This window comes from Nicotiana tabacum, chromosome 10 (assembly GCF_000715075.1).
Source record: "Nicotiana tabacum cultivar K326 chromosome 10, ASM71507v2, whole genome shotgun sequence".
Classification (NCBI taxonomy): Eukaryota; Viridiplantae; Streptophyta; class Magnoliopsida; order Solanales; family Solanaceae; genus Nicotiana; species Nicotiana tabacum.
In genome coordinates, this window is record NC_134089.1 from 126,323,049 (window position 1) to 126,348,706 (window position 25,658).

General features: G+C 37.8%; 1 long non-coding RNA gene across 1 annotated transcript in view; it reads right to left on the reverse strand.

Annotated features, from left to right (window-relative positions):
* Window positions 1-4,921: 4,921 nt before the first annotated feature.
* LOC107784426 (uncharacterized) overlaps window positions 4,922-25,658 on the reverse strand; it is a 39,126-nt gene continuing 18,389 nt past the window's right edge. Inside the window, exons 2-3 of the long non-coding RNA XR_012695983.1 lie at window positions 6,306-6,368; window positions 4,922-5,799 (exon numbers count right to left, since the gene is read on the reverse strand). This is a non-coding gene — a long non-coding RNA (uncharacterized LOC107784426). The remainder of the gene's footprint in view (window positions 5,800-6,305; window positions 6,369-25,658) is intronic.

Here is a 25,658-nt window from a genome sequence, read left to right on the forward strand (position 1 = left end):
TGCTAATTCATAACTAGATTAGAATAGTAAACCCTCTAAGGTTCATATTTGAAAATCAATTCGTCAAATTTTATTTATCTGTGCTATGAGAAATTCAACTAATCCATAATTTAGCTTACCCATATTATATAAAAGTCAAATTCATGGTCATGAGTTAGAGAACTACCTTTCAAATCTTGATTCTCTATATATTTGTTCCCCTGCGTGAGGCGTTACTGAAGAAGAGCCAAGAATTTCCCTTTTTTCTTTATTCTTACGATCTTGCTGCCAAAATTCCTTTTTCAAACTCCCTTCAATCACGTCTCCTCTAATTGCCAGAGAAGGCTTGTGAAAGCTTCTTGAAAAGATGATCTTCATAGCTTTTTAAATCTTTAATTCTTCCCTTCTTTCTTCCTATTGTTCTTTTCTTTCTTCATAATTTTTTTCCGTCCTTTGTATGAATCTGCATTGAGTACTCCCCGTGTTCCTTTACTCGAAAGAGAGGCACCAGTCGCACATTAATTTTTTTGGTCTCCAAAAGTGGCTGGTTAAAACCTTTTTCCCGAATCTCTTTAACCTATTTCATTTCCTCTAATGCTATTTACGTTTCTGATGGGCTAAGACCCACTTGTACTTTTATTTTTATTTTTTAATTTGCTTTTATAGTAATTAGGTAAATGTTCTTATTTTAATAAGGGGTATTACATCCTCCCTTCCTTATGAAATTCGGTCCCCGAATTTAAATCAAGTGCATACATGGCGTAGCTTTTTTCGAGTTCCCAAGTAATCTCTTCAAGACTTTCACGAATACAATTTCTTTTTACCATAACTTTCTTACATGCTTATAGATAATAATCATTGGCTCCTCCTTATATTATAACTTTTTGTCAAGCAATATAGTCGGTGTATCATGTGCTTAAGAGGAATCTCATATATATTTCTTAACATAGAGAAATAAAATGTTGGACGAATAAAAGACAATTAAGGAGAAAGTGCCAAACGATACTCCATAGCTCCCACTTGGACAAGTATCTCGTATAATCTTATAAATCCTGGATTCGTCTACCCTCTTTTTTTGATTTGCACCACCCTTTTCATAGGGAAGACTCGTAGGATCAATGGGACTCTAAATATAAACTCTAAGTTTATTTTTCTCTTATCTGCTCAAGAATTTACTTTACTTTGTGATGTGAGCAATCTTTGTCTTAATCAATTGAACTTATCAATCCTTTCATATACCTTCTAGTCCTAATACATTTTTTCTATAAATATACCTTAGAGTCACCAACTTAAACTAATCCAATAAGAGAATACCGCCTTATGTACAAGGTTTTATATGGATCCCTTTGCATGCTTCACTACAAGCTCTTGTTATAAATAAACTCAGGTAAAAAGGTAGATAAGCATCGCAACTATCCCAAAAATGAAGAATGCAAGCTATCAAAGTATTCCCCAAGATCTGTATACAACAAGAACAACAACCCATTATAATCCCACTAGTGGGGTCTGAGGAGGGTAGAGTGTACGCAGACCTTACCACTACCCTGGGGTAGAGAGGCTGTTTCCAATAGATCCTCAGCATCCTTCCCTCCAAGAACTCCCACCTTGCTCGTGAGGTGACCGAACTCACAACCTCTTGGTTAGAAGTGGATGGTGCTTACCATAAGAGCAACCCACCTTGTCGTCCCAAAATCTATATAGTACGCCCAAATTACCGTCTGCCAGCGGATATAGTGCATTATAAGGATCCCCTCGTGTACCTGATGCTTCTTGAAAAGATTTTCAAAAGCATAAAGTAAATTGCGATTTTCTATCAGAAATACTGGACAATATAACCCCATGGAGTCGGACAATTTTTATTGATGTATATCTTATTGTAATAAAGGTTTGACTAGCAAGAAGTGTGCCTACGATGTAACCAATTTACACTTTTCCAAGTATAGTTATAACCTTTAATTGTTTGAGGTAGTTCTGTCATAAAATTCACTATAATTCTATTACATTTCTACTTTGGATCTCGATTTGTTATAGCGGCCCTCCAAGTCGCAAATGTTGGCCTTGACATTCTAAAAAGTCAAATAGTCAAAAACAAGTTAAAGATTTTTTTTCTTTTCTCACAATTATAACTTTCTTCTAGTCATGGTACATCTTATTGGACTCCGAATGTACAATGTATCTAGAATTATGAACTCCTCAAGAATAACTCTTATTAACCCATCTATATTTGGTACACATAGCCGGTTACCTAGCCGAAGAATACATTGAATATCAATAGTCATATCCTTATTATTGTTGTTTTTAACTAGCTTGATGCCATCTCAATATTTACATAATCGCTCATCTTCATATTTAGTGGACTTAATATTCTATACTAGTGAAGACTTAGCTTTAATACAAGTCAACAATATCTCTAAATTCTCCATTACTAAATTAAATACATGTACACTTGAGTCTCTACATATTTTTTGCCAAATGTCTTTCTAGCAGAATTAGTGTGCCAAATTGCCCATATTTTTTTTTTGGTTCAATGAATCATCCACAACATTAGGCTTTCTATGATGATACCAAATGGAAAAAAGGGAAAAAACATAATCATTGAGCAATTCCATCCACCGGGATGCCGAAAATTGAGATCTGCTGAAAAATATACTTCAAGCTCTTGTGGTCAGTATAAATATCATATGTTTCCAGTATTAGTAATGCCTAACACCTTTAATGCCAAAATCAATGCAACCAACTCCAAATCATGAGTAAGATAGTTTTTCTGTGCTTCTTCAATTATCTTAAAGTATAAGCTATAACACGATCATTTTCATGAGAATACGTTCTAATCCCACTCTTGAAGCAACATAAGATGTCGTGAGTCCTCCAGAACTTGATGGTAAGTCTAATACTGATATGGTTGTCAAATATGTTTTGAGTTTATGAAAGCTCTTGTCACATTCCTCTATCCACTAGTACTTTGTATTTTCCTACGTTAACTTGGTTAGTGGTGTCACAGTTATTTTGGAATAATCCTGCATAACTACCTGTACTAGCCTGTCAAGCCTAAGAATCTTCGAATATTTGTAGGAGTAGTGGGTCTTGTCTATTTCTAAACTGCTTCTATCTTTTTAGGATCCACCACAATCTCATTTTTAGACACAATATTCCCGAAGAATGCCACTAAGTCTAGCGAAACCTCACACTTAAGAACTTGGCATAAAGATGATTCTTATCTAACAAGTCTTGTAATTGTTGCTTTAACTATGATGGTGTCATACTATATGGTGGTATCAATATTAGTTGCGTGTTAGGTTGTAAATCATTATCAAAGTCTATTTCATGTACTGGAGGTAGTCCTGGATCACAAATATATTAGAAAATTACCTCAATATTGGACACTTTTTTTTCAAAACTAAGTATTTCTTCTCCGGTGCCCCTTAACATAGCTATGAGACTTAAACAACTTTTCTTCCGTAATCATTGACCTTTCATAAAAGAGATAACTTTATCAATTTCTAGAACTTTGACCCCTCTTTAAAGATAAGACTGGGTTCAGTAGGAAGATAATATATTTCTACCCATCAATATGTCAAATAGACCGCATCAAGTACAATCGGGTAAACTAGGTCCCAACTCATATCTGAAAAGCTGTATACACATGTTCAATACAGTTCTCTCACATATTTGGCGTACAGAAGCTGACGCTTAAGATCTCAAGTTGTTCTTAATTTCCATCTCCTTGACCTATATTCATATCCCTACTGAAAGGTTTCAAGTCATGTCTTTCTTTCATAAAATTCTTATTTGCATGCCTATCATGCCCATATTTTAATTTCTATATTTAATATTTTTCTTTTTTTTTGTCCAAGTTCAACTGCCACAGAATATATTAGATTCATCAAGTTTGGGGTTAACTTCTTGTTTAGAAGGTTAGCAATTCTTCACCAACATCTAAACTTGAGATGTTGCATGTCAAGCTGAGAATGACTTATGTTGGTACATCATCGTCTAAATTAATTACTTAAACTATCTAGCAAGCAAGCTCACATTACAAACTGTCAAGAAGGAATTAATTCATAAATACTTTAGTGAAATCGTCACTAAATTATTTGTTCCGCTTTAGTTGGCATCCCAAATAATATGGTATCATTTCATGTATTCACCATATTCTATAGTCTATAAGTTGCTTGTTTCATAGACCTCTCCATAAAATATCCTATAGCTCGTAATGTGGTTAGTATATTACCAAAAACATTTGAGGATCCTCTCAATTCAACCTTGGGTAGTTTATTAAGGATACTTCTCTGTTCCCTACAATCTTCTAGGTGCAGGAGGACTTTGGAGCCCTTTTCTGTTGACTATGCTTCTACATTAAGGTATGACCGTCTCCTTTCTCTTTCAATTACATTCTACACTGACCTGAGTGCAGGTATCCGATCGAAACGGCCAAAGCACTCTCCAACTCAAACGCCTTAGGTTTCAAAAGCATGCGTTGCACTCTTTTCCTTCGACCGGATTTTTATCCCAAAAAGGGTTTTACCGGCAAGGTTTTTAACGAGGCAACATCCATATGCTACCTAAGGAAGAATCAAAAAGTATTCAAGGCTTCTTTTTCAATCAACCTCGAATACTGGGGGCCTTCCCCCTGGAAGGTCACCTACTCGGAAAAGCCTAGACGCGCTAAGTGGGGTCTTGATAGGAAAATAATGTACTGGGCCAAACGATCAAACGAACTGTGTCCGCATAGAAAAAACAAGCCCTTAACAGCAAAGGCATGTATACTTGTACCAAGTAATCACAGAATACTTCCCAAAAGCATTTTGCGTTTCAAGGAAGCTCGACAATTTTTGCAAAAAATGGCCCAGAGCCAAAAAAATGTCCCGAATAGTCGGGGACTGGCATCAATAACTCGAAATAGTACAACCCCCGGGTTGGAGCTTCAAACTCATAAGCCCTCACTAAGGCAACAACGAGATCACAAAATAACTCCAGAGCCAAAAACATCCTGAACACTCAGGGACTAGCATCGAAAACTCAAGGCCACATGACTTCCGGGTCAGAAACTCCGAAATCATAAGCCCTCGGTGAGGCAATACCAAGTTTACAAGTAATGGCTCCCGATCCAGGAAATCCCCAATGACTCGGGGACTGTTGTCAATTGCCATCTACATCGATTTATCAAAACCCGAGGCCATAAGACCACATGCGGGCAACCTTAGTCTCATAAGACCTATATAATGCAACAACAATATCTGTAAGACCTCAAGCAAGACATGAACCACACTTGTACCAAGTGACAATATCTGTAAGACCTCAAGCAAGGCATAAACCATACTTGTACCAAATATCCAAAACTGTAATACCTCAAGGGCATGTAAAACTTGTAAGACCTTACTAAAGGCATAAACCATATCTCAAAGTTAAGGCTATATATCAAACTTTTAAGACCCCTAAAAGGGAATACCCTCGATATAGATGCCGAAACCACTTCACTCAGGACTAAAATGCTCCGGCAAAAAAATAAATGACTACAGTCATAAGGCTATACCAGCAAAACTAACACGACTCGGGGATGCCCGACCGTCTGAATCTGGACCAATGCCTCTTGAAAGCCCGGAATAACAATAGGCACAGGGGGTGCCTGGGTTGGTCCCGCCGGAATATCTACCTCCGGGACCAAATCCTGGGTGGGACAACTGGGGGAACTGCAGGTGCTGCCCAAGCTGCTACGCCGGCGATTTCTCCGCCCCTACCACGACCTCTATAGTGGCCTCAACCTCTCGCGGCTCGAGCTGATGATTGTCCCTCCTGACCGGTAGCACGAGTCCTCAACATCTGTGAGAAAATGAAATAACAGATGTTCAGTTAATAGAATACACAGAACGTAGGATAAGAATCCAAGAATGTAAAATTTTCTATAGGTTCTGCAGCCTCTCGAAGATAAGTACAGACGTCTCCGTACCGATCCGCAAGACTCTACTAAACCCGCTGATAACTCGTGAGACCTATGTAATCTAGGCTCTAATACCACTTTGTCACGATCCAAAATCTAACCATGATCGTGATGGCGCCTATCGTGTTACAAGGCAAGCCTATTCCCAAAATATTACTACTAATTAATTTTAAGGATTTAATAAAACAATACCAACATTTAAATTTTGCATAAACTAAATCAACTCTAAATGTAATTAATATAAAAATATGGAAGCTAGACCCAAACATCGGGGTGTCACTAAGTCATGAGCGTCTAAAACTATAAACTAAGATATATAAACTGTCTAACTGTCCAAAAGAAGAAATGGCAAGAGGAGTAACAAGGTCCTGTGGACGCTGGTAGTTACCTTGCAATCTCCACAGATAGCTGGCCTGAAATCAACGATCGTCGTGATCTAACTCACCAGGATCTGCACATAAAGTGCAGGGTGTAGTATGAGTACAACCAACTCAATAGTAACAGAAATAACTAAGGAGCTGAGCAGTAGTGGAAAGCTAAGTAAAACAGTCCAATTATTTATTTCCACAATTTAAAAATAAAGGAATGAACAGGTAAATTTCATAACTCAGTAAATGCCAAAAAGAAAATTAACAGATAAATGCAGCAATAGCAAAAGTAAATGCAACCTCACAGCAATGTCACTCTATCACTCAGCACTCAACACTCAGCACTCGGCACTCAACACTCAGCACTCAACACTCAATACACTCAACACTCTGCGCTCACTAGGGGTGAATACACTCAACACTCTGCGCTCACTAGGGGTGTGTACAGACTCTGGAGGGGCTCTCAAAGCCCAAACGCTAAGCACAGACAACTCACATGCCATCATATAAATACCTGGATCCGCACGATCAACTCACATGCTACGCGGACAACTCATTCACTATGGTATCAATACCTAGACCCGCACAGTCAACTCATGTGCTACACGGACAACTTACGCGCTATGGTATTAATATCCTCACAACCAGGCCCTCGCCTCACTCAATCATGTACCTCACTAGCCTCACCATCAGAACGACTGGCCGGGTCGTTACATCCCACATCAAGTATCACAACATATTAGCAAATAATAGAGACTGAGATAAACATGTACAATAATTTCTATGACTGAGTACAAATAATGTGAGCATGAATAAAGCCTAAACATGATCTCTAACATGAAGACAGACAAGTTCAACAACAAATAACTACGTAAACACACATAATGGTCATGAGGCCTCACGAGACGGACCAAGTCTCCATCCTTGGAGATATACACCCACACGCCCGTCACCTAGCATGGGTATCACCTCCAAATAGTCACATGATATTAAATTCTCCGGTTTATACCCTCAAAGCCAGAGTTAAACCTATTACTTACCTTAACAACGTAAAATTCCACTCCGGGATGTCCTCGTCCCTCGACTCGGTCTCCAAAGGCTCTGAATCTATCCAAAATATTGAATAACACGTTCTAATTAATCTAGGCGAATAATTTCATAATCTTAGGACAGGTCAAAATCAAAATCAAGCTAGATCCAATTAATAAAAACTAGTACACCAAATTCTCAACCAAAATAGCCAAAATATTAGCTTCTGAAATAACTCTACAATTCCATAATACTATTTCTTATGCTGGGAATCCACCACTATCTTAATATACAACTTCACATGTCATTATCATTACACATTCATGTGCCTTCTTCACTATTAACCACTTAGTAGATAATCATTTTATATTTTACATATAGAAATCCCTTTCCAATATATTTCCATTTTATATACACTGCATCAACATTAGTTTTTCATGGCAAGATTTTACTTCCACCAACTATTAGCTTATTATTACTATTAATCATGACATCATGATTCATATATTTTTATTATTAAATATGGTAGTAAGGATTTCAAGTAGCAGTAGTTTCATATTGTTTTGCAGAATTTCGTAAAGGCATTGACGGAACGGGGTCGGCGTCCAGTTTTCAATCCTAATTCATCTTTACAATTACCAATCCTTATATAATCACTACCATCCTATTATTATATAGTAATTATTATGCCTATTATTCATGGCATAAGTATAAATTCATATCTCCTATACCACCATAATTATCAATTTACCAAAATTAATTGAACAAAAATACACTGAAATCTTGTAATACCTGAGCAAACCAACGTCCCTAGTTCGCATAGTTTTTCTCCCGATGCTAAAGCGTCTTAGTCCTTTTTCTCAAAAGTGTTGCCGTCAAATCTCCAAGACTAAAACCTGCTATTTATCTAAATTTGTTTCTAAAGTTAATACCCTAACAGTTCATCTATTCCCACTTTGGAGAGACTTTGGACATGAAGTCCTTAAAAGGTGGCTTGGTCCACTTGCCTCCTATTTTATTATTAGCACAACCAACCTAAGTCAAGTAAATAAGTAAATCAAAATATTATCCCCTAGCCACATATTTACTATACTATTTTATATATCATCATAACCAATTCCCTCTCACTTTCTTAATATTCGATCCAATAGCTACAAACTAATTTAATTCTCCTCTAAAAGTTAATAAGTATATCAAAAAAATATTTCGGATTATTACAAAAAAAGGGATGAAATATATTGCTCATGCATTGAGTTATTTAGCAGCTGCCGTGAACATCCCCCTTATCTTAGCTCAAGGATTGAAAATGTTCAGCTTAGCTTCCCCATCTCTGTAACGACCCGACCGATCGTTTTGAGAATTTGCATTTCGCTCGGTTGTTTGAGGGCATGAGTAGCTCCGTTTGATGTATTATGACTTATGTGAGTTGCCAGTTTTAGTTTCCAGGTTATTCGAAATTGATTTGGAAGAATGATTCTCAGCTTGAAGCTTTAAATTCGAAAGGTTTGATCAAGTTTTGACTTTTTAGTATTTGACCTCAGATTGGATTTCTGATGGTTCTGTTAGCTCAGTTGGGTGATTTGGACTTAGGAACACGTCCGGATCGTGATTTGGAGGTCCGTAGTAGAATTTGGATTGAATTGGCGAAAGTTGGAATTTTGAAAAGTTTGATCGGGAGTGGACTTTTTGATATCGGGATCGGATTCCAATTCAGATTCCAAAAGTTGGAGCACGTCCGTAATGTCAAATATGACTTGTGTGCAAAATTTGAGGTCAATCGGACGTGATTTGATAGGTTTCGGCATGGGTTGTGGAAGTTGAAATTTCAAAGTTTAATGATTTCGAATTGAGGTATGATTCATCATTTAGATGTTGTTATGTGTGTTTTGAGGCCTCGATTAGGTCGTTGCTATGTTATGAGACTTGTTGATATGTTGGAAGGGGCCCGAGGGGGGCTAGGGTGAGCTTCGGATGAGGTTCGGATCATTTCATTTCATGTTGCATAGATGGTTCTAGTGTGATCGCACCTGCGATTGGTATGCGCAGGTGTAGTGGTCGCAGAAGCGATGAAGTGGTCGCAGGAGCGGAAATAGTTCTAGGTGAGGAAGACCGCAAAAGCGGAGATTTGAGCGCATATGCAGATGCGTAGGTGCAAAGTGATGGAGTGCATAAGCGAGATCTTTCGCAGGTGCGGATGGTTTCTCGCACCTGCGATGTCGCAGAAGCGGGTATGTTGACCTCATGTGCGAGGATTGAGCTATTATTTGATTCTGCAGAAGCGGAGGTTATGTCGCAGAAGTGACACCGCAAATGCAGTTATGTGTCCGCGGATGTGGAAGTGCTGGACAGAATGTTAAATACAAGGGTTCGCTATTTTGGCTTCATTTTTGAATTTTCAAGTGCGGAATAGGGCGATTTTGGAACAATTTTCATCACAAGGATTGGGGTATGTGTTCTACACTCGGTCTTGGTTATATTTCATGAATCTATCTTCGATTTTAGATTTTGGTTGGTGAATTGAAATAGGAAATTGGCGGTTTTGGCCTAAAGTTTCATAACATGAAATTTTGAGTTTTGAACACCGATTTGGGGTCAGATTTGAGTGAAACTAGTATGGTTGGACTCGTATTGAATGGATTGTCGAATTTTGTATGTTTTGTCGAGTTTCGAGGCGTGGGCCGGGGTGTGGTTTTTGGCCAGAATTGTGATTTGAAGTAGAATTCGATCTTTATCAATTTTAATTGCTTCCTTTGGCTTTATCTGATGTATTTGAGTTACTTTTGGCTAGTTTTGAGCCGTTCAGAGGTCGCTACGCATGTGATGACATTTTTGGAGCATCGCTTGGCTTGCTCAGTGTCGGAATTAGCTTATTTCAGATAAGTAACTCTTTTAAACTTAGTATTGAGGGTATAAAACCCGAACTTATGTGCTATGTGATTGGTGTTGAGGTGACGCACATGCTTGGTGACGGGCACGTGTGCGTGCACCCGGTGAATTGTGATCCTGTTGTCTTCATGGCATTGTAAAATGGCCCTACTTTGTTGATATCTATGTTTTATCCATGTGATTAAGTAATTGAGCTGTACATCATGCTAGATACTCTGTTTAGGCTTTATGCTGATAATGTTGGGACCCATAGTGGTCGTTTCTTGCTGCCAGATTGACTTCATTGATATTCATGTTGTTTAATTGAGGAGTGAAGTAGATTTTCATGACCTGATATGAGTTCAGACTCAGGAGTATTCAGCGACTGCATAATAGTTATGACTGTGGAAGGGTATAAAGTGATGTTAGTTTGAGGTGAAGCAGGTGGGTTATCTCCTGTGGGGTGTCTTGAGGTTTGGTTGAACCCTATGTTGTTTGTGGTGAGTTCTCTTTTACCAGTGAATTATACGTAGTGCAATTTAAGCCTGTAATCACTTATAAGAGTTGGCCGGACTGTTACAAGGGTGAACGCAAGATTTGCAGATGATTTGAGATATTAGATGGTTTGTGTTGCGTGAACTTACCAAGGATTCAGTTGAATTTTAGTGTGGGATTTTGGCAGCAACAGAGTATGGGTATTGTCAGTTATTAGATGCTTTATTCCTTGGCTTTGAGCCAAGTGAGGGAGTCTGCTATCAGCGGGTTAATTGCATAGTGATATGTTGTATTGTTTTCAGTTTGAGGTGTACTTGTGAATCAGTTGTGACTTGTAGAGGTTGAGATCGAGGATGACTCGAGTAAAGGAATTTCTGGATAAGGGTTGTATTATGCTCTATGGGTATGTGGAAATCATGGGATGATTGAGTGGTTATTCATGAAGGATGTGGTGTTCATGGAGTAGAAACTTGCTCGATTGCTTAGAAGTGTGAATTTCTTCCTCGGGTCTTGAAGTGCTAATGGGGCACAGGTCCTTCGATCCGTTTGATCAGTCTAATTGGGATTTTGAACAGAGTGGATGGCTCTCGAGAATTGTTCTAATGAATTTAAGATTTATATGTGGCAATTGGGAATCTTCAGGATGTGTATTTGGCTAGGAACTGAGATTTATTATTGGGGGGTGTCAAGACCTGTGGCATTTCTATATCATTATGGATTCTACATATCAGTATCAGGGAGGTGAAGGTAATAGCTTTAGATTCACAGAAGGTCTCTTCAAAGTGGGTATCTTGGTTATGGTTTATTTTGGGGTGCTTAAGAGAGTATTCAACGGCTTATGAGCCTTAGGGCGACGTGGTTTTATGCTTGGGCCTCAAAAGGTGAGTCTGGGTTGAGTATTGTGGCATTATGCCGAGGAGAAGTATTAATTTGAAGGTAATTCAGAAGGAACTCGGATAAATAGGACAGCTTGGTAGTAGTTTAGATCGGCATGGTAATGGATATGATTGGGTCGTTGGGTGCTTATGATGTAATGAGTTTCTACAGGTGTTTCATGGCAATGCTCTTGGGTTTTGGTGCCTGCGTGTGATAGCTCCACAGACAAGGACAAAGCTTTAGAAGCACCAAGAAAGCTATTTACAAGGTCTCAAGCTAAGGAGAATCAAGACAAGGTTGTTGGGCTTCAATGGGAGATCAAGAAGGCGCTACTGGTGGAAGAAGAGCTCAAGAATTATGGAGAGGATTTAGCTAAGTGCTACACTCATTTCATGGTCCAAGTCCAAGTCCAAGAGGAGGTAGATTGGGGTCCAAGTACTAGTCAAGGAGGGCCTAAATTAAGCGCCTAAATCAACTCACAAAGGAGCCAACTTGGCGCCCAAGTCAGCTCAGGGAGGGGAAGCCAAAACATAGGAGAAGGTGTCAAAGTTCCTTATTTTGTTTCCTAGTTTGTTAGGACATATTTGATGTTTTCCTAGGTAGTTAAGGTTTTGTTTTTCTTTTCCTAAGATTATTGGAATTACTTTCTAAGATTGACTTGGCTTTCATTTCCTATAGTTTACCTTTCCCTATGGTAGTTAGACTTGTTGTCCAAAGTAGTTTAGGACTTTATTTCCTTATTTTTTTAGGTAGAATTTCGTGACCCCTTCCCTATATAATGGAGTATCTTCTTTGCTTTTAGATTCAGATTATTATCAATAAAAATTGTGAGATTTTTCTTCCACTCTTATGTGTGGCTACTCTTGGATTTATTCTTCAACCTTCAAGACTCAACTTAAGGTGGTAAGATTAAACTCTTTCGAAATCTTAGATTACTTCTAGGTATTCAAGAAAGGTGATAAGTTTAGGCTTATTGTTGTTCTTGTTATTCTAAAGGGTCAGGTTTCACAATCTATCTCTTGTTTTTTTAATTCTTTACCAAATACGATTAGTTCTTTGTTAGCTAATTGTTGTTGTTAGGATTCAATTTCAAGAATAGACTTCTTGAATTTAAGAAACCATTTCTTGAATTCAATCTATATTTAATTTTCCGTCTTTTTTCGTTTCTTTATTTTCTTTTAGCTTACGCACGTTTCTTGATTTTCTTGTTTTTCTTTAGTAATTCTTGAATCCCCCATCGTGTTGTTATCAGCGTGGCTTGGTTGAGTTAGAGAGATTTAGTTCTGATGGCTTGAGAAGGTGCAAATGGGTTTCAGAGAGTTCTTGATGGTTCTACCATGGTTTGAGATGTATATTTCCTACTGGGTGTGGGATATGATGTGTATAGTGATTTTTCTTCTAGAAGGGATCAAATGGAAAGTTCTTGGCTAATTAAATGCGTAGTCTCTTGTGACTCGAAGTAGATTATGAAGTTCTCATATTTTTGGTATGATGGCATGTGCAAGGTTACAATGTATTTCTTAGGCAGCATGGACGGTTTCAGATGACTAGGTAAGTGATAATACTATTTGATATGTTTTGCTAAGAGTATATGTTTCAGAAGGGACAATGTGTCTTGATTTATGGATACTTCACTGGTACTGCGGCACTCTCTAGTTTGATTGATTGTTGATGTTCAAACTTTACTTTGTGGCACAATATAATTATAGAAGTATTCCCCGTGGGATGATCGTGTATTGAAGAAGTGTTAGATATTCAGGTGGTGGAGTTGAGATCGGATACGATGATTCGTGTGCTCTATGGATTTGGAGACTTGGAGTTCTCATGAGTAGATTACTTCAAGGTTATGGACTGTGAAGTGGTGGTCGAAGCTAGCCAGATGATAGTATGTGTTATGATTCAGTCATTATGGATTTTTAGAGGGTTATTTATCTATTTGTGGATTACCAGAGTTAATTTTGGGGTCCATTGGTAGGCCCAATTTGGATGTGTATTCTACACCAAGTCAAATTGGTTGACCCCATATGGCCGAGGGAAGTACCATTCAGTTGTTGTTAAGCTTATTCGTGTTCCAAGATTAATTGTGAGTTATTCTTGTATGTTACGCGGGATTGTGGTTCGTTGATTATATGCACAAATGATATGGTTCTATTTGGGCTTATAGCGGAATTTGAGTGAGATGGGTATTTGGGTGTTGCACGATCTGATCGCGCATTGGTTATGATCTTTCGGGCTTCTGTGGCATTGCGTCATTTGCTTCTCCGTGGTTATGGTGACTCACTTTTGATACTAGACATCAAATTGCGCGTGGTTGTTGATTTTGAGCATTTTCGCTTGAGGTATTTCATGTGGACCAGTGCTTGGATGGGGTTGTTCATTGCAATAAAGTCATATCGGGATATGATCCTTTATGCTAGATTAGTGTGTTTTACTTTTACGGTGTGATGGGTTCTTAGCATTATGTTGTGGTGGTATTTGCTGAGCTTGCGATACAGTTCTCTCGTTCGAGTCATTTTCATGATTGAGTACATTTGGATTGTTGCTTATTGGTGCACAGATATGCATGGGGTGGTGGCTTTGGATTGTATTAACGTGTCACGTCACTAGAGTGGTTGTGTTGGATGAGATGAGGTCATTGGGCTTGGAATGAATACTATCGAATTCGATTTCAGCATGTTGGAAGAATAATATCCAAATTCGGCTTAGAAATTTGCTATAGTCCTTGTCAAAGGAGAGGGAGCTCCATAATTGGTTGATCGGAGGAATGGTTATGAGTTTCTGCATATTTCTTTCATCATTGGTAGTGTACGAAGATTTCAGAACGAGGCTTTGTTTGATATAAGGTTTATTACCGACATTGGGTTGTTTGAGCAGCTGTTGTGATTAGAAATTTTCGCTATGAGCATTCGAGTTATGTGGTATATCATGTGATTTCCCCTTGGGTTATGACTATGGCTTGATATAGCTTGTTTAGACTTATATAGTGTGTAGATGCGAGATTTTGATCTTATGGAAATCCGGACGTTTGAAGTTTGGTTCTAAGGTTTATGGGCTAGGATAAATTATGAAATTTCTATTATGTTGTGTTGTCAGACCTATGGAAGATAGTATGACGTGGGATCACCCCCAGGTATGTGCATGGTAAGGTTATACAGTGATCTGTTGGCTTTTGGAACAACTTTGGACACGTTCGAGGACGAACGTATGTTTAAATGGGGGAGGATGTAACGACCCGATCGATCGTTTTGAGCATTTGCACTTCGCTCGGTTGTTTGAGGGCATGAGTATCTCTGTTTGATGTATTATGACTAATGTGAATCATCAGTTTTGGTTTCCAGATTATTCAGAATTGATTTGAAAGAATGATTCTCAGCTTGAAGCTTTAAATTCGAAAGGTTTGACCAAGTTTTGACTTTTTAGTATTTGACCTTGAATTGGATTTCTGATGGTTCCATTATCTCCGTTGGGTGATTTTTGACTTAGGAGCGCATTTGGATCGTGATTTGGAGGTCCGTAGTGTAATTTGGATTGAATTGGTGAAAGTTAGAATTTTGGAAAATTTGACCGGGAGTGAACTTTTTGATATCGGGGTCGAATTCCAATTCCAGAAGTTGGAGCAGGTCCCTAATGTCAAATGTGACTTGTGTGCAAAATTTGAGGTCAATCAGACATGATTTGATAGGTTTCAGCATCGATTATGGAAGTTGAAGTTTCAAAGTTTTCGAATTGAGGTGTGATTTGTTGTTGCGATGTTGTTATGTGTATTTTGAGGCCTTGATTAGGTCCGTGCTATGTTATGGGACTTGTCAGTATGTTGGACGGGGCCCAAAGGGGGGCTCGGGTGAGCTTCCGACGAGGTTCGGATCATTTCATTTCATGTTGCATAGATGGTTCTGGTGTGACTGCACCTGCGGTTGGTATGCGCAAGTACGGTGGTCGCAGAAGTGATGAAGTTGCCGCAGGAGCAGAAATAGTGCTGGGTGAGGAAGATCGCAGAAGCGGAGATTTGAGTGCATATGCGGATGCGTAGGTGCGAAGTGATGGAGCACAAAAGTGGATTTTTCGCAAATGCAGATGGTTTCTCGCACCTACGATGTCGCAGAAGTGGGTATGTTGACTGCAGGTGTGAGGGTTGAGCTCTCAGTTGATTCCACAGAAGCGGAGGTTTTGCCGCAGAAGAGACACCGCAGATGTGGTTATGTGTCCGCAGATGCGGAAGTGTTGGACAGAATGTTAAATACAAGGGTTCGCGATTTTGGCTTCATTTGTAGATTTCCATGTGCGGATTGGGGCGATTTTGGAGCAATTTCTTCATAAGGATTGGGGTCGGTGTTCTACACTCGGTCTTGGTTATATTTCACGAATCTATATTCGATTTTAGCTTTTGGTTGGTGAATTGAAAGAGGAAATTGAGGGTTTTGGCCTAAAGTTTCATAACATGAATTTTTGAGTTTTGAACGCCGATTTGGAGTCGGATTTGAGTGAAACTAGTATGGTTGGACCCGTAATTGAATGGGTTGCCAAATTTTGTGAGTTTTGTCGAGTTTCGAGGCGTGGTCATGGGTGTGATTTTTGGCCGGAATTGGGATTTGAAGTAGAATTCGATCTTTATCAATTGTAATTGCTTCCTTGGGCTTTATCTGATGTATTTGAGTTACTTTTGTTTAGTTTTGAGCCGTTCAGAGGTCGCTGCACGCGTGATGGCATTCTTGGAGCGTCGCTTGGCTTGTTCGGTGTCGGAATTGGCTTATTTCAGATAAGTAACTCTTTTAAACTTAGTGCTTAGGGTATAAAACCCGAACTTATGTGCTATGTGATTGGTGTTGAGGTGACACACATGCTAGGTGGTGGGCGTGTAGGTATGCACCCGGTGAATTGTGATCCTGTTGTCTTCATGGCACTGTAAAATGGCCCTACTTTGTTAATATCTATGTTTTCACCCTATGATTAATTAATTGTGTTGTACATCATGCTAGATACCTTGTTTAGGCTTTATACTGATATTGTTGGGACCCATAGTGGTCGTTTCTTGTTGTCATCTCATTGGCTTCATTGATATTCTGTACTCAGTCATATTCATGCATTTCATATTATGTCTCAGTCTTAGTTGTTATTTATTGGCATATCATATCATTGTTCCGGGCTAGTTTCATAACATTGTGAGCATGTGGGTGAGATTGGAGAGTGATGATTGAGTGAGGCCGAGGGCCTGATTACGAGTCACAGTTATGGGATCGGGCTGCACGCCGTAGCATGTGTTATTGATTTATGACTGATTGAGGTCGAGAGCCTGATTGATTTATGCTATGATTGGCTTGTTATATCGCTTGGGCTGAAGGAGCCCCTCCAGAGTCTGCACACCCCTAGTAAGCGCGGTTGATTATATTCAGGGATGGATCTTCCCTTGGTATTGAGTTGGATCTTCTCCATGAGGCTGGATTGGCCTGGTTCCTCGGTACTGGGTGACTTATAGTCATTGATATATAAATATATTTCGGGATGGATCTTCCTTAGGCCGTATGGGCCATATACAGTACCGAGTGGTTGAGTATGATGAGTGGAAGGTGTGATACAACAAGGTTGAGTACTCTGAGAGTGTGAGTACATGATTCATCTTTGAGATACATGGAATTGGCATGCATATATGACACACAGGCATGGAGACGCATTTTCCTCATGTTGTATGGTATCACATTATTCATGATATTTTATACACATTGATATGTGGTCATAGAGAGGTATCTCACACTTGCTTTCTGAAAAAAAAAATGAAGCATCTTACTTATTGTGAAAAGGACTTTTTTTGAAAAAAAAAAAAGAAATACAGTTTTCTAAAAATCATATATTTTACGACGTTTTCGGTAAAGAATATGAATTTTTCATTGATATTCTTGAAAGGCGGAACTATTTTCGGATGAACTGTGAGAAGCTGACTATTTTATCTCTAAGTTATTTCCTTATTTATATGCTCTCTGAGGTTATGAATTGTTGTTGGCCTTTTGTGTTAGACCCGACCATGTTCCAGCTCATCACTACTTTCAACCTAAGTTTAGATTTGTTACTTATTGAGTACATGGGCTCGGTTGTACTCATACTACACTTCCTGCACATGCATGCAGACTTCGGATGCTGATGTTGCTGTGTTCGCTGGGAGCTGAATTGGAAGATGTACCTGTGTCTCTGCTGTAGCTGCCTCTTGTTCATGGTAGCCTTAGAAGTTTAAACTCTGTTTATGTAATTGTCAAACAGATGATGTACTTTCTTCATATCATCTTTGTAAACTCTATTCTTAAAAGCTCATGATTTGTACTACCAGTCCTTGGGAAATGTAATAGAACCAGATAACTTATTTGTTTAATTGTTTAATTAACAGTAATAGAAATTGAATAGTTATTAACACTAGTGGTGCAGTTATTAACAGTAATAGATTATGACTCTATTAACACTAGTTAGAAATTGAAACTAACTAGAGCATTAATTTATTTGTTTGTTTAATTGTTTAATTAACAGTAATTGAATGGCTTACCTTGCGGGTTGGATTAGGTGCCATCACGACTAGTGGATTTTGGGTCGTGACAATCTGAAAGCATATGAACTGCACCATTGCAGCCTAATGCTCTAGTTAGATTACTTGCTTAATATGCGACACTTTTTTTTTATTACTGATAGATTCTATAAAAAATTGCTGATAGAGTTTGTCAATTTCTTCACTCGAAAAAATACGTGTTTTTAGTAGTGCAAGTCACATAAATAGGCTTACCTTATATTATTTTAATCTAGCACTTTTTCTTAAAATTTTATTTTATAACTCACGCACATATTTTAACAGTGTATACAATATTCTTAATTTTTTATTTGACGTGCATCTTCTTATTTGACATAAGATGCACGTGTGATGCACGTTTGACAAATACAAAAGGTACTTTTATTAACTATACTTGACAAAAGATAATAGGTTTTGCAAATAAGGCTGGAAGTTTTAAATGGATTTTAATTTTTTAATTTCTAAAATTAATAGTACTCGCCAGTAGTATTAAAATATGGATACGGTCAAATGTGACAAGCGCAAAACACAACATAAAATTAATGTTCGCTAGCCAAAGATATTATAATTTAGTGATCGTCTCCACATGGATTGGATTTAAACAATGCCCAAGCATTATGGCATCAAATTTGTGGTTTGTGTGCATGTATTATGTATGTGTTGGTAGTTTGTGGCAATGCCTCATGGATCTGTAGGTAGTAGAAATATTATGTCAGATGTCTTAATTTTCTAGGATAATTACTCTTTGTTACATTCAAAATCTGTTTGAGAAAGAGTAATTAACCTAAAAAATTAAGAAACTTAATTCTATATTAACCAAAAGGTCATGGAAACCAAAACGTCTCTTTGTCAACCAAAACTTAAAGGCCTCTTTGAAGTTCAAAGCATTGCAAATAAAAAAGGTAGACAAAAAAATAATGATAACACAACAGTGATAATCATAATAGTTATGATGTTTCTGAAGTTGAAACCAGACCCAGCCATAGATTTGCCAAGCACACCAACGACAAACTCAACTATTTCTAAGGCTGAACCAATGAAACCAAATACATCCATGGGAAATGTAACTACCCGACTGGTCGTTCTACTTTTTAGAACCTCGTTCCCCTAGATAAGACTTCTTGTACTTGCTTTTACTTATTTATGACTTGCAGGAATTGTTGGTTCAGGATTTGGAAGAGTTTGGAATGAAATCGGAATACTTGGTTCCTTAAGGTAGGCTTAAAAGGCCAAGTTTGATTTCGGTCAACATTTTGAGTAAACGACCTCGGAATCCGGATTGGAAGGTTCCAACATGTTTGTATAATGATTTCGGACTTGGGCGTATGTCTAGATCGGGTTTTAGATGACCCAGGAGCGCTTTGGTGCCTAATAGTGAAAGTTGATTCCTTAAGGATTTTGAAGTTCTTGAATATTTGGTTTGGAGCGGGATTTTTGTGTTATCGAGGTTCGAGCGGAATTCTGAGACCGGGAATAGTTTCGTAGTGTCATTTAAGATTTGCACACAAAATTTGGTGTCAATCCGAGTAGTGTAAGTATGTTTCAGCGCATTAGAAGTAATTTGAATAACTTGAAGTTCATAAGTTTGATTCAATTGGTTCTATGGGGTTATTCTTAGATTTAGCGTTGTTTCGTGCGTTCTGAGGGTTCGAGCAAGTCCATTTTACCATTTCGGACTTGTAGGTATGTTCGGGCGGGGCCCTAGGGGCCCCGAGGGCCCCGAGCGTCAATCAGACGAGGCTTGAGTGAAGTTGGAAAAATTGGAAAGGAGCTGATGCTCCAGCTATCTGTCATAACCGCACCTGTGGTTGGTCAGCCGTCGGTGCGGTCAGCTCATCGCAGAAGCGGCCAAGGGGAGGAGCCTAGGAACCGCAGATGCAGCTCCTTCTCCGCAGAAGCGACTCAAAGACCACAGAAGCGGTCCCAGCTAGCCTGGCCCAACTCCGCAGATGTGAACCCCCTCTCGCAGAAGCGAGACTGCAGATGCAGTCCCCTGACCGCAAGTGCGGAAATCGCTGAAGGCAGTGCCTTCATTTAATAACGGGAATGTGTCATTTTTGACAAATTTCCACCATTGTTTGGGCGATTTGGGAGCTTTCAAAGAGAGAAATTCCACCTAGCATCTTAAGGTAAGTTTATCCTACTTATTTCTAGTTTAATACTTGAGCCTTGGGTAGATTAACACACAAAGATTAAGGAAAAATTATAGGATTAGAGCAAAACCTAGGGTTCTGATAAAAGTTAGATTTAACCACGAAATTTATTATGGAATGAAGTAGAAATAATATATTAATGATCCTTAGATCATAAAGAACAACTTTCTTCAAAAAATTTCGGAATTCAGGCACGTGGGCCCGGGGTCGGATTTTTAGGAAACTTGTGTTTAAGGTTGGAAAATTACTTTAGTAATGAAAATGCGAACTCTTGCGCTTGTATTGACTAGTTCCTACTTCGTTTAATTAGTTTTGTATTGTTCGGATCGAAATTGAGGGTTTGGGCACGTTCTTGGTATTGGAAGTACGCTTTGGAGCGAGGTAAGTCTCCTTTCTAACCTTGTAAGAGGGAATTATCCCTATAGGTGAAATAATTGAGTAAATGCCACTAAATGCGGGGGCTATGTACGCACTAGGTGATGAGAGTCCATGCGTAGCTACTATTATGTTAATTGTCCGGGTAGTTTAGGACCCGTATCATGCCATATTTGTGAATGTTTATGTCCTTTCATGCTAATGAGATCACCTAGGATATGCTAGAGATTTGGATATGAACATATATGAACGTATGCACTTGCTTGAACACTTGTATGAATTTAATTGAATATAAATGCACCTTTATGTACTTTCTTGATGAAAATTGATATTTGTGGATCGGGCTGATTGCCTCGGTAGAAATAGATGCATCTATAGTTCGTGCCATTCGACCCTCTGGCAGTGCACAGTTTCTTTTCTATTGGACCGGGCCGTACGACCTCGGCATAATGTGCGCATGATATCTATGTGAAATCTTATTCATGACTTACTTTGTTAAATGCTCTGAAATGTAAATGGCTAACTGTGATATTATCTAGGACATGACTTATCACTTCTTGCTATAAATTGTTATTTATTTGTGACATCCATGCTTAGCATAACACTTTCTTATATTATTTGACCCTAGTAAGTATCAAGTCGACTTCTCATCTCTACTTCTTCGAGATTAGACGGGATACTTACTGGGTACATATTGTTTATGTACTCATACTATGCTTATGTACTTAATTATATAGGGTCTGAGGCAGGTACATTTGGCTATCAGTCTGGTGCGTGTTCTTGATCGTAGTCTGAGACTTCCACGGTGAGCTGCTCCCTTCCTATGTCGTTCAGCATCATGATGGAGTCTCTCTGTACTTTTGGCTGTCTATTCTATTTTAGACAGTAGGATAGATTTATTCTTTTGTAAATTCTACTAGATGTCCACATAATTGTGACACCAGGTCTTGGCACACATATTGGTAGACTATTCTTTCAGGGTTGTATTTTTGTACGTTACTAATTATCACTTGTTTTAAATTCAAATTAAGGAATTTGTTGTAACTATTTTTAGCAAAGTAAACCTTGAACTTATTTGATAGCATCAAGGACAAGGATATAATTAAGGACAATGATAGAGATGATAGAGTTTTGGAAGTTCCAAGGCCATTTACAAGATCTCAAGCTAAAGAGTTGCAAACTAAGGTTGCTGGACTTCAATGACAAATAAAGAAGCTTTTAATTATAGAAGAAGAGATCAATCCCAAAGGAGATGAATTGTCCAAATTTTACAATTATTTGGTGGTCCAAATTGAAGTCCAAGAGGAGGAAGATTGGGTCACCAAATCAGCCCTTGAAGTCCACCAAAAAGGCTCAAAATGACCTTAAAAGAAGTCCAAAAGGGGGTGTTTCAAAAAGAGCCCAATTGAAGTCCAAACCAATGGCCCAAACTAGTAGTTTTAAGGCCTAAATCTTCCCCAAAAGGATTTGGCCGCCCCCACTTAATTTTGATGGCTTTTGATACCCCTTAGGAGCCCCCTACCTAAGTTTGATGGCTATTGTGACCCCTAGTAGCCCCCTACCTAATTTAGATGATTTTTAGCAACCCCCTAAATTATTTTTAAGGGCTTTTAACTCCTATAAATAAGGAGTTCTTCTCATTCATAAGACACTACATTATTGATTAAGTATATCATACTTTTAGAGTTCTTTTGAACCTTTGTTACTTGTGCTTTGAGATTTATCTTTCAACCTTTACTAGTTCATAGTTCAAGGTAGTAAGATTACTTCTCTTTTGTGATATCTTTGATTCCTTTGTGGTATTCTTAGAAGGCGATTAATACTAGTTATTAATTGTTGTCTCAAATTACTCGTTAAGCGGTCAAGATCCGAATCTATCGTTTTGATTTGCTTTTAAGTAAAGGCGTTTGATTTCTTCCATAAATCAAGACGTTGTTACTTTGATCTTGTCAAGGCTATAGAACTTGCGTTCTTGGAAGTTCTTGGAAATTCTTTCCTTGAATTTTCCCATATAGTTTATTTTCATTTCTTTAATTCTAGTTGTTCAATTCCTTGTTGTTATTGTATCCGCATTTACTTCTCAAATTCTTACTCTAGTTTGGATTCCTGACCTTATTGCTATCAAGTGGTATCAGAGCAGTTCTATTAAGATTTCGTTCTTGGTATGTCTTGGGATTTCTTGAATACTAAGAGCAAAGAAAAGAAAAGAAAAAAATTAAAAAAAAAAGTGAAAATCAGTTTAAAAGAATATATATATATATATATATATATATATATATATATATATATATATATATATATATATATATATATATATATACTTGCTCTCCAAAAAAATTTCTTTTGTATCTAATTTGTTTCAAAAAGTTAGCAAAGGAAACAAGAAAGGGGGATCCTAGATTTTCTTACTCTTCTAATCTACATATTTATCCTTTCTTTTTTTTTTGTTCGTGTCTTGTTTCAACCGAGCCTAATAGTTCTAGGATTTGGTTTTTCTTTTAGTTCCCAAAGAAATATCAGAATTTTACTACTAAGAACTTCATACAAGTTGGGTTTAACTATAAATCTACAAAGTATTTTGTTCAAAGGTTATTCCAAGAGAGAAAAAAGAAGCTAATTTTTGTGATATAGTTTATACTTTTTTAAAAGATGTCGCATACAGGTAGTGATGATGAAAGAAGGGTTCTCCAAGAAGCTGAAATCAAAGCAAGAAATGATTTTACCTTGCAAGCTATGCATCAACAATTTGAAACGTTGAATTTGCAACTCCAAGAGATGAGAGATACCATTGCTGATCAAAATGATACAATAGTTGAACTTAGGAGGGAAAATAATGTTAGGCCCCAAGCTAGGAGAAATGTACCCCATGCTCCCATTGCAAATCAAGAAAACCCTATAGATGATTTTAATGATATAGATTTTGATAGGGTGGAAAGAGATAAGAGGGGACAAAGAGGTAGAGTAGAAGATAACAATATAAGTAGTATAAAGATGAAGATGCCATCATTCAAGGGAATAAGGGACTCAGACTTGTACCTTGATTGGGAGAGAAAGGTTGAAGCCATCTTTGATTGTCACAACTACTCTGAGGGTAAGAAAGTTAAACTTGTTGTTGTTGAGTTTTCTAACTATGCTGTTATTTGGTGGAAAAAGCTTATTAGGGACAGATTGCAAGAAGGACAAGCACCAGTTGCTACTTGGGCTGAGATGAAGAGGGTGATGAGGAAGAGATTTGTGTCATCACACTTTCAAAGAGAGCTACAACAACATCTTCAAACATTGAAGCAAAGGTCCATGTCTGTGGATGAGTACTTTAAGGCTATGGATATGGCTATGATCCAAGCTAATTGTACAGAGGAAGAAGAGGTTGCAATGGCTAGGTCTATAAATGGTGTAAATAAGGAAATAGCCGATGTAGTAGAATTACAACAATATGTAACAATAGATGAGTTAGTTGATTTGTGTTTAAAGGTATAAAATCAAAATAAAAAAAGTAGACTAGCTTGTGGAAAGGTCGGATAGGCACCATCTCCAAGAAACCATGGCCAAATCATGAGATGAAAAGTTCTTCTAGACCTCAAGAAGACAAGGATAAAGGTAAATTTGAGAACAAAGAGGGATGTAAAACCTTTAAACCTAAACCTTTTACACCTTCTAGTTCTATTCAATGTAATAAATTTAAAGGAAGGGACATATGATGCATGAATGTCCAAGTAGAAGAAATATCATTCTTAGAGAAGATGGAGGATATGAGAGTGAAAAAAGTGAGGGAGAAGAAGAGGGAGATGTGAGTGATGAAGATGATGTAGAACTACCTAATGAGGGCATGATTGGGGTAGTTAGAAGGAGTATGACTATTAATTTGGCTAGCAATAATGAAGAACAAAGGGAGAATATATTCCATACTAGGTGTGGGATAAAGGGGAAAACTTGATCTATGATCATTGATAGTGGTAGTTGTGCTAATGTGGTGAGTTCATACTTTGAAAAAATTGGGACTTGCATGCATGAAATACCCTACTCCCTATAGACTCCAATGGTTAAATGATAGTGGTGAACTAAAGGTAAACAAACAGTGCATGATTTCATTTAATGTTGGTAGATATGAGGATAATATTCTTTATGACATAATATCTATGCAAGCTTGTCATATCTTACTAGGTTGTCCTTGGTAGTATGACAAGAATGTTTTTCATGATGGAAGAAATAATAGATATTCTCTTGAACTAAAAACAGGAAATTTACTCTTGCACCTTTATCTCTGATAGCATCCTAGTAAGTTCAAATCTATTCAAGGACAAGGATGAAGCTTTGGAATCTCAAAGAGGGCCTTTAATAAGATCTCAAGCTAAAAAGCTGCAAAACAAGGTCATTGGACTTTAGGAGTGATCAAAGAAGTTGTTAGTTAAGAGGAAGAGCTTAAGGATAAATTATATGAGTTATCTAGGTGTTATAATTATTTTATGGCCCAAATTCATGTCCAAGAAGAGGTGGATTAGATCCCAAAAAATATCCTCTGAAGAAAGTCCAAATCAAGCCACTGTTGGACAATTTTGGCATCTAAAATATGTCCAAACTTGCAGCCCATGAAGTCCTACATAAAACCACGTTTTTAATAGCATAAAAAGGACTTACTTGATATCCAAGAAGGGTAAAATAGGCGTGCTACATGTTAAGTGCAAGTTGGTGCCAAGTTGCTTGCAAATTTCCTTCAAGATTTCCAAGATTCTATCCAAGATTGGTTTAAGACTTATTCCCATATATTTTAGGACTATATTTATTGCTTTCCTAGTTAGTTAAGGTTATGTTTCCTTTTCCTAAGATTTTTGGATTACTTTCTAACAATGACTTGGTTTTTGCTTCCTAGTATTTTTCTTTTCCTAAGGTAGTTGGACTTGTTGTCCAAAGTAGTTTAGGATTTTATTTCCTTCTTTTTTAAGCCTTAATTTCGTGAACCCCTCTAGCTATATAAGGCGTATCTTCTTTATTTTTAGACTCAGATTATTCAGACTATTATCAATAAAAATTGTGAGATT